This window comes from Notolabrus celidotus, chromosome 1, assembly GCF_009762535.1.
Source record: "Notolabrus celidotus isolate fNotCel1 chromosome 1, fNotCel1.pri, whole genome shotgun sequence".
Classification (NCBI taxonomy): Eukaryota; Metazoa; Chordata; class Actinopteri; order Labriformes; family Labridae; genus Notolabrus; species Notolabrus celidotus.
Genome location: NC_048272.1, coordinates 20,771,674 through 20,779,895, shown reverse-complemented (window position 1 = coordinate 20,779,895; position 8,222 = coordinate 20,771,674). Strand labels below are relative to the sequence as shown.

General features: G+C 43.0%; 1 long non-coding RNA gene across 1 annotated transcript; it reads left to right on the top strand.

Moving 5' to 3' along the window:
- Positions 1–1,125: 1,125 nt before the first annotated feature.
- LOC117822681 lies at positions 1,126–6,867 on the top strand. The gene is made up of 3 exons (XR_004633241.1): positions 1,126–1,203; positions 1,341–1,406; positions 6,714–6,867. It is a non-coding gene; the product is annotated as an uncharacterized LOC117822681 (long non-coding RNA).
- Positions 6,868–8,222: the final 1,355 nt, after the last annotated feature.

The following is an 8,222-nucleotide window of genomic DNA, read 5'->3' as shown; positions in this document are numbered from 1 at the left end:
CGGTGTTGGGAGGTTGATGGTGTTGAAGGGGGAGGAAGGGAGGACGGGAAGCAGGAAAGGATTGGGGGGGGGGGGGCAGTTTAAGGGGGTGGTGATACTTCTCTGGAAAATGTATTGGTCTAGTTGGAAAAACAGGTCCTTGAAAAAAAAGAAAAGAAAGAGGAGAGCAGGAAAATTTAGGGGTGAGGGGAACCGGAGCTTTGGCCTGTGGATGAACCCATCGGGGACTTTGCTTGCTGGGGTCATTCCAAGTTCAGGTCTTTCCCTCGCTGACTCTGCGAGAGCGGAGGAGCTGTCCATGGCTGAAGGGGCCTGCTCTTGACGGCCTCCAGCCCCTGCTGCGAGCCCCCCAGGGGCCCTGTAACACAAACCCATTTCCAGCAGGAGTTCTGCGGGGTGTGTGTGGGGAACGAGGGCATGCCCTGGGTAAACGGAGGTCATTCTGGGGGGGTGGGAGGGTGAGGAGAGCCACCTCCACCAATAAATATTTTCTTGACAGTCAGATGAAGGTTTGTTTTTAAAGCTCTCATCCCTGTGTGTCTTTGTAGAGGCTCAGGTTACTATTCTCACTGGGCGCAGAAACAGCTCTGCAGTGTGAAAAGGAGACCCAGTGAAAGGGAAATCCAGTTACAGAAGAGAAATTGAAAGCGGTTTATTTTTCTAGCTTCATAAATGAACCATAAAAAGCAATTTAACGCCCATTCAGCCCGACTTCACTTCAAAAAAATGACTTTTCACGAGTGAACTCAAAGTTACACGAGCACCAGGTGCATGTGCTAACCGTGCAGATGCAGCAGAGGCATGTAAAGGCTTTTGAAAGAGACGAATGAGAGACAATCTATCATTCCACTCTCGCAGACCAAACAGCAAGTCAGGGGTGGCCAACTAATCAGGCAGTTTGCACAGGCAGCACAGCATGGGTCCTTTGAGTGGATAAGTGGAGCCTCCCATAATGTCAAGAGTAAAGCCGGTACCAGGGGTTAGGCAGAGGTTGGCAGGGAGTTAATGAGATGACTGGTGGGGTGATCAGCGGTGAAGAGCAATGACACGGCACAAGACACACATTGATAGAGACGGAATGCTTTTTGAGATTTATGAAGTGTTTGTTTACTTCCTTTCACGTCAGGAGGCCACTAGGAGGTGTCGGGACACAACGTGACACAAACAGTCAGCATGTTTTCACTCTGATATTTTAGTTTCAAGGTATTTTTAATGACTGATTCTCTCAAGTTTTAAAGCCAGCATGGCGAGTGAAAATAAACATCCCTCACAGTTAGAAAACCTAGATCCAAAACCAGCTCATTGTGTGGTATTGACCCGTTTTCACTGTGTGTCTGCAGAGTGTCTGGAGGACGAAGCAGAAGGCCGGTTATCTTTAACTACTCATTTCATCTGGTCTCTGAATGGTGAGTTACAACATGTTTTACCATCCTTGTCATAGTTAGCAGTCAGCACACACATGTGACATTAGCTGGCATGTATCTAATGCTATGCTAACTAGTGTTTAACAGTGCCGTTTTACTACAGAGCTTCAAAACCTTCAATCAAAACCCTCAGAAGTAGATCCTTAACTTCCCAAACTAAACTCATGGGTAAATGAGGATGACACTCAGTCTCCATAGCCAGTAATACTAAATAGATGTTCGATATTATTCTTTGTCGCTGGACAATGCCAAAGCTAACGCTAAAGCGACCATTCTTAAGATCAGCTGAGTCAAACCAGGCTCATGTTTAGAGCTCTGCTGGTGAAGTTTGGTAACGAGAAGTGAGTTTTTTAAGCAGGAAGAATTTTTCTTCTTTAGATAATCTTATTTCAATATAATGTTTTGTCTTCATGGTTGATACTGAAGCAGGATTAGCTAACAGATGTTTCAGACGGAGAAACTCAACAACCAGGGCTTTGCTAGCTAAAAGAGCTAACTAGCTGTGAACAGGATTTCATGTTTATGCCGAAGTGTCAAACAGGAGGAGTTTTTCCTTTTTAGATAATCTTATTTCAGTATAATGTTTAGTTTCATGGCTGATACTGGAGCGAGATTAGCAAACAGACGTACTGTTCCAGATGGAGAAACTCTACAACCAGGGCTTTGCTACCTAAAAGAGCTAAACAGGTATGAACAGGATTTCATGTTATGCCGGAGTGGGAATGCTTCACTGCTCTTTGAGGACCAAAGAGTTAAACCGTGTGCATATTTACCTTATTTAGACACTTCGGACGCCGGAGCTCACATCATGACACCACGCCTGTGACGGGTAACATTTAACCGGTACGTCTGCTCATCTTTTGTAAGCTAACTAGCAGTTAAAATTCAGTTGAAGTTTAGTTGTGTTTACGTTAAAGTAAATAACTTGAAATTGCACAAATCAATACAAAGAAAAGTAGTGTTAAAAAGAAGATCTGTATTTATTAATTAATCAGCTTCCTTAACATATACACGCTTTGGTAAGAGACCATAGACTGTATAAATAATGGATGTAGTACCGGTGACGTCACCCATCTGTTCCTAAGCGCTGTTTTGAAGCCAATCGTCGGCGGGCAGCCATATTGGTAATGCAGAACTCAACCATTCAAAGTGTGAGGTAAAGAGGCGGAGTTTGAGCCTCCTAGCCAACAGCTATGTGTTCCCGCCTGTCAATCAAGTCAGTCATGTCCTTAAATGAGCAAAACTCGTAATCTTAATATCTTCTGAACCGTCGCGTTAGAAAAAAATTCCACACCCGTACAGTGTGTGCCGATAGAGAAATTAGCTACATGCATAGATTGTCTTTTTTGAATGGGTGTGTATGTGGTTCTGGTGTTTCTTCAGCCAGCCTCAAGATGCTCAGGGAATTGCAGTTTATAACACTTCTGCATGGGCTTCATATTTTAAGACTGTAAGTTGCTGCTTGTGAGAGATAGATCTTTACCACAGTGGGTGACGGTGCTCATGGGAAATGCAGTTTTCATCCTGGAAAAACACTACAGATTCTGTCCACAGGGGTCGCCAGAGTCAAACTACATCAAAACTCCTCACAATGACTTTAATACTTTTATTTTTTAACACTATCAGGAGCTTTCTATTCTGTTCTTAAGACCCTTACCTGTCTTGTTAAAGGATATCATGCATGTAGGAATGAGCAGTTTGAGGTCATCTCACTGTTCAAAAACTATCGTTGACTTGAAGCCTGGAGCGGTAAGTCAAAGACCAGCATGTGCACAGCTCTGAAATCATCATGTTTCCTCTGCCACATGAGCGAAAACCAATGGAACTGCCCATGACTCACCGCCTGAGGAAGAAACATAGTAATGTTATCCAGATCAGAGCAGGTCAAAATCAAGACTTGAGTCTTTGCACTGAAAATAAACACAACCAGAGACTCACTCCCAGAGTCGGATGACATCTTTCTTCCCCTTTTTTAAAACAGTTTTGTTGATTACATTAAATAAAAACTTATTTTATTTAAAGTGAGACATTGAGCAATCCTCAGATGACTAATTCTGCCTCATAATTCCCTTTTTCTTTGTCTTTTGAGGAATAAAAATTAGCTGAAACTGCAGAATGTGAGGCACAAAAATGACTCTGAGCTCACTTTAAATGATTCATAAACTCCTGCTTTCTTTAACACTTCATCATATATGCTGATCATACCAACATGTTATTGTTAAAGTTACTAAAAGCTGGACTCTGGAGTAGAAGTTCCATTTTTTCTTGCTGAAATGCATCAAAGTAGAAGTGAAGTAAAAGCAGCACTCAGTGAAAAAAACACAACAGTGAAGTAAGAGGACAGAAACATGTACTTTGACACATTACATGTTCTATTTTTCTCTTCACATTCAGTCATAAGAAAAGTCTCAAATCTGATTAAATGTTTTGTCTCTTTTATTTTGTTTTCCAGTCGTTTCCTGTTGGCTGTGTTTGATTTTATTGAGCACATCTGAATGAAACTCGTCTGCCACTTCTGTGCAGGAGAACATTTTCTTATCCTTTGAAGGAAACTCATTCCAGCATCCTGATAAGGAGGTAAAAGTGTCTGGTATTTAAAGACATTTTGTCTCCATTGGCAGGTCTGCGGGACCTGTCCCGTCTCCTCAAGATGCCGGCAGACAGATTCTGTCTTGTTGACAACAGTGTGATAGAAAAGGAGAGAGAAGAGAAAGCAGGAGGGGTTGTGAAAAAACACAGCATGAAGGGAGAGATTGAGAAAAGTTGAGAAGAGAGAGGTGAAGGAGGGTGCAGGGAGAGGGAGAGAGAGGTGGGAGTCGGAGGTGGTGGAGGAGGAGGGAAGGTGGGGGGGTGGGCTGTGCGTGAGTAGAGGACCTCCCCGTGAACTGTGCAGTCGCGAGCCGGGTCATTGGGGCGAGGTTGTCAGAGCGTGCCTGAAACAGTACACCCAGGGGTTCAGCCAGAGTTCACACACTCAGTGTGCGAGATCCATGTCCCCCCCTTTGCTGGGGGAGGGAGGCACCAGAGTGAGGTTTTAGCTGACTGAGGCGAGTGTTTGTCATCTCTCAGTCCCTGAAAGCAGAGTGATTTCATACGCCTCTGTTAATGAAGAAAAAAGCTGTGAAAAGTGGAATTTCCCGTCTTTTTTAAATATATGATTAAAGCGGTGATTTAACCCTGACTTACAGTTCAGTCTCACATTTCATCGAAGCCCCCTCCAGTCATGTGGTGACCACCCCAATCCCTCTCCCAGTTCTCACGCTGGGGGAGAACTCAGTCTTGTGTGTCACATGAGGATTTGACAGACAGGCCCAGCTGTGGCAGTCAGGCGCCAGAGCACCACGCCCTCCCAGTCCAAGGCAGACAAGGCCCAAAAACCCAGAACAATCCAGTCTTTGTGGATCTACTGGAAACCATCAACTGCATCCAAATGACCGTAAGCTGTAGATACAAGCCAGATGTTGGAATTCCTCGGCTCAGTTCAATCTCAGTCCAGTCTGGCTCATCCAAGCCCGGCAGCAGAGCGGTGGCAGGAAAACGGGCAAACGTTTGGATCCCTCTGTAACATGAAACCCAGTCTAATCGAACCGGAGACGTACATTTTGGCTTTTTTAGTCCGCAAAGTATGGTAGAGCTGTCTAATTGAAAAATGACTGCTCTTTTATTCAGGGATTTGTGACAATTCAAAACAGGCCGCTGTGCAGTTTTTCATCATTTTGATGAAATGCTGCACAAAAACCCCATCAAGTCTCATGAGGACAGCTGTGTTGCACATTACTCAATGTATAATTCCTTCTTTCAACCAAATTACCCCCAGATGCCCCCGTCTAGATACTTCATGGAACGAGTTAGGAAAGTATCAAAACTGTTTTTGCCACTCGAGGCTGCATGAAAAAAACTGCTTCCTGTCCGTGTGAGTTAGATAACTTCTGCAAAACAAGCGTGCTCTGAGAACCACGAAGCCTGAGCCAAGTATTTCCATTCTAATTCTAAGAGCGGCCTATCGTGCGATCAGGATCACCGATAATATCTTGTAAGGTCTTAAATCTGACATGTTCAGAGTGATCTAGTGGGAGACTCATTTGTCCTTTTGCAAGGCTAATTACAGCAGGCTGGGCGACCACCCCCCGCATTCCCCGCCAACCTTTCACCTCCGAGGTGTTGAGCGGGCAATTACTCTTCTTGGCTTCTGTGTGAAGGGTACAAACACAAACTGGCTATTCCTTCCTTCTTTCCTCTCTCTTTTTCTTTCTCCATCCATTGCTCATTCCTCTCTCTGGACTCTGGAGTATTCGTTGCACTTGGACAACACACAAGTGAAATACAAACACTCGCGCCCACCTTTGGGATCAGTAGCGTGTCACGCGTGGGAGGATGACTGCTGCTGCTGCTGTTTTTTGCTGCACCGAAACCTCTGTGCTGGCTTCTACCTCAACTTTATGTGGATGTTTTTGTTGCAGACGTCTCAGACTTAAGAGAGTTAAAGTATTTCCCCGCTTTCTTTTGTAGGTGTCGTCTCTTAGAGGAAATAATCTTTGGGAGAAGTCTTAAAACGATGTGATGAAATTGACTGATGCAGCTGTGGATGCAAGGCTTTTGTCATTCTTCTCTGCGATGTTTGATATCATCTTAAAATGCAGACATGAAAGCTATCTGTCGAAAAAACCTCTGAAGACCCGGATAATGAGGGATCCATATGTGCTAGACCTCTGGCAAAAAGTACATTTTCCACTTTCGGCAGAGCTAAGAATGAGGGACAAATTGTACTCCGGAGATGTGAGGGTTTTTTTCAGTGTGATTTCTCCTCAGACATATAACTAAGCCCCATGCTGACTCAAATATTTAAAAAAAGTGCTCTTCAGCTCTCTGGCTGCTTGATAACCCACATCCTCTCCTCAAAACCCTCACTAACAGCTCTCTGGAGGGATGCTTTCATCCTGACGCAGACTCTGTGTTTGGTCTGTTTCCATTTAGCTAAGTTCAGGTGTAGTTCACAGAGGCCGCTGACTCTGGTCACGTGACTCTCCTGCAGGCTTTTGAGGCCTTTTTTCTGTCTAACACAGCCTCGTCATAGATCCAGGTTTTTTATTTGCCAAATGAACCCCTTAAAGAGTGTCGGCTATTTTACATAAGCCAAGAAAATATGCTTGGTATCTCCTCTATTTTTATTCCTGTCAGTCTTATCAGCGTCTGTGGTTTAGTGAAGGTCTGTAACCTGCTCATCTAATGTCTCTCTTTGTCACGGGGAGAGCAACAGCACGTTGTATAACCCTCTGCTCTGTTTTTCAGGCGAGGGCGCTGAGAGGACGCTGCCCTCCATCTGACCCACATCTGATTCACCTTGAGCAAGGCAGGCTGCTGGCAACACACACCGAGCCATGGAGTTCAGTCGTGCTGCGACACTGTTGCATAATCTAAAAAGCTGCTCTGTAATAAATAATTCTGGCTGAGGCGGTCCATCTGGGAACAACATTTTTCTGCAGAGATCTCCTGACGTGATGCCTAGTGGGCTTTATAAATATCCTGAGCCCATCCGCACAGTGTGAACTGTGTTTCACCCCCACACACCCTTCCCGTTGGAGTGTTTGCCTTCTGCTCGCAGTGAAAAGCAGGCTTTACTTTGCTTTGTTTGTCCCTCAGCGCTTACCTCCCACTTTCTCCCTGTTAACTGTCAGTGTTCAAAAGCAGAACACTGGAAACCACATGTGAAACAGAACTCTCTTGGCTGCACAAAGTAGGTGAATGACCTGGAGGGATTTTTCATGTCATGTGGGAGCTCAGCGAGATCATATCTGCATATTCTCTGCTCCTACTCCGGCGTTAGGGACTGAACCAAACCTTGACAGGACGATACTTTTCGTTTAAAAAACACACTGACAAAAGGACGCCATTATCTCTGACCCGCAGCACACATGGAAGGATTCGGCCTTGTGTATCCTAACAGGATGCCAAAAACGTGTTCATGCACTTATCTCAAGTGGAGAAGTCTTTAAAAAAATCCTTTCTTTAGAGGTCTTCCAAATCAAGCCTTTGAAAACTGAAATAATGTGGAGCTGTGCTGCCAGGCTGAACTGGAGCGAGAAAGAGAGAGGCCGGTTTCACCTCAGCTGCACTGGCTCCTAAGAGGGATTTTTAAAGTTCTTCAGGTTGTTTACAGGTGCTTTATAGTTTCAGACCCACCAACTTTACTAACTCTTCCTCATTTTATAATCCTTTATGGCCTCTTAGATCCTATACAACACATTTTGTTTACGGTCTGTAGATAATTAAAATAAAATCAATGAAATAAAATCAGATAAATACTTGAAAATAAAATAAAACCATGATAATTAAATCAATAAAATAAAAACAAATAAATACCAGAAAAATAAAATAAAATCAATGAAATAAAATCTGATGAATACCAGGAAAAAAATAAAGTAATTACAATAAAATAAAAACAAATAAATACCAGAAAAAATGAAATAGAAATAAATACATTAAAATCAATATAATATAATCAGAGATATACCAGAAAAAAATAAAATTAAAATTAAATAACGTAAAATAAGATAGAATAAAATGAAATTACAATGATGCTAAAACAAAGGTTACAATGTTAATAATGCAGACCAGGGCTAAAAATAACTTACTCCAAGAGAAAATCCAGATTAAAAAGGTAAGTCTTAAGTTTACTTTTAAAAACACTATTGTTCCACTCTGTGCTATTTTGTAGATGTCTTGTTTGTTATTCCATTGATTGCTTGATTTTATTGTGCAACATTTGCACACATTGATTTTATTCCTCTGATTCTTTAG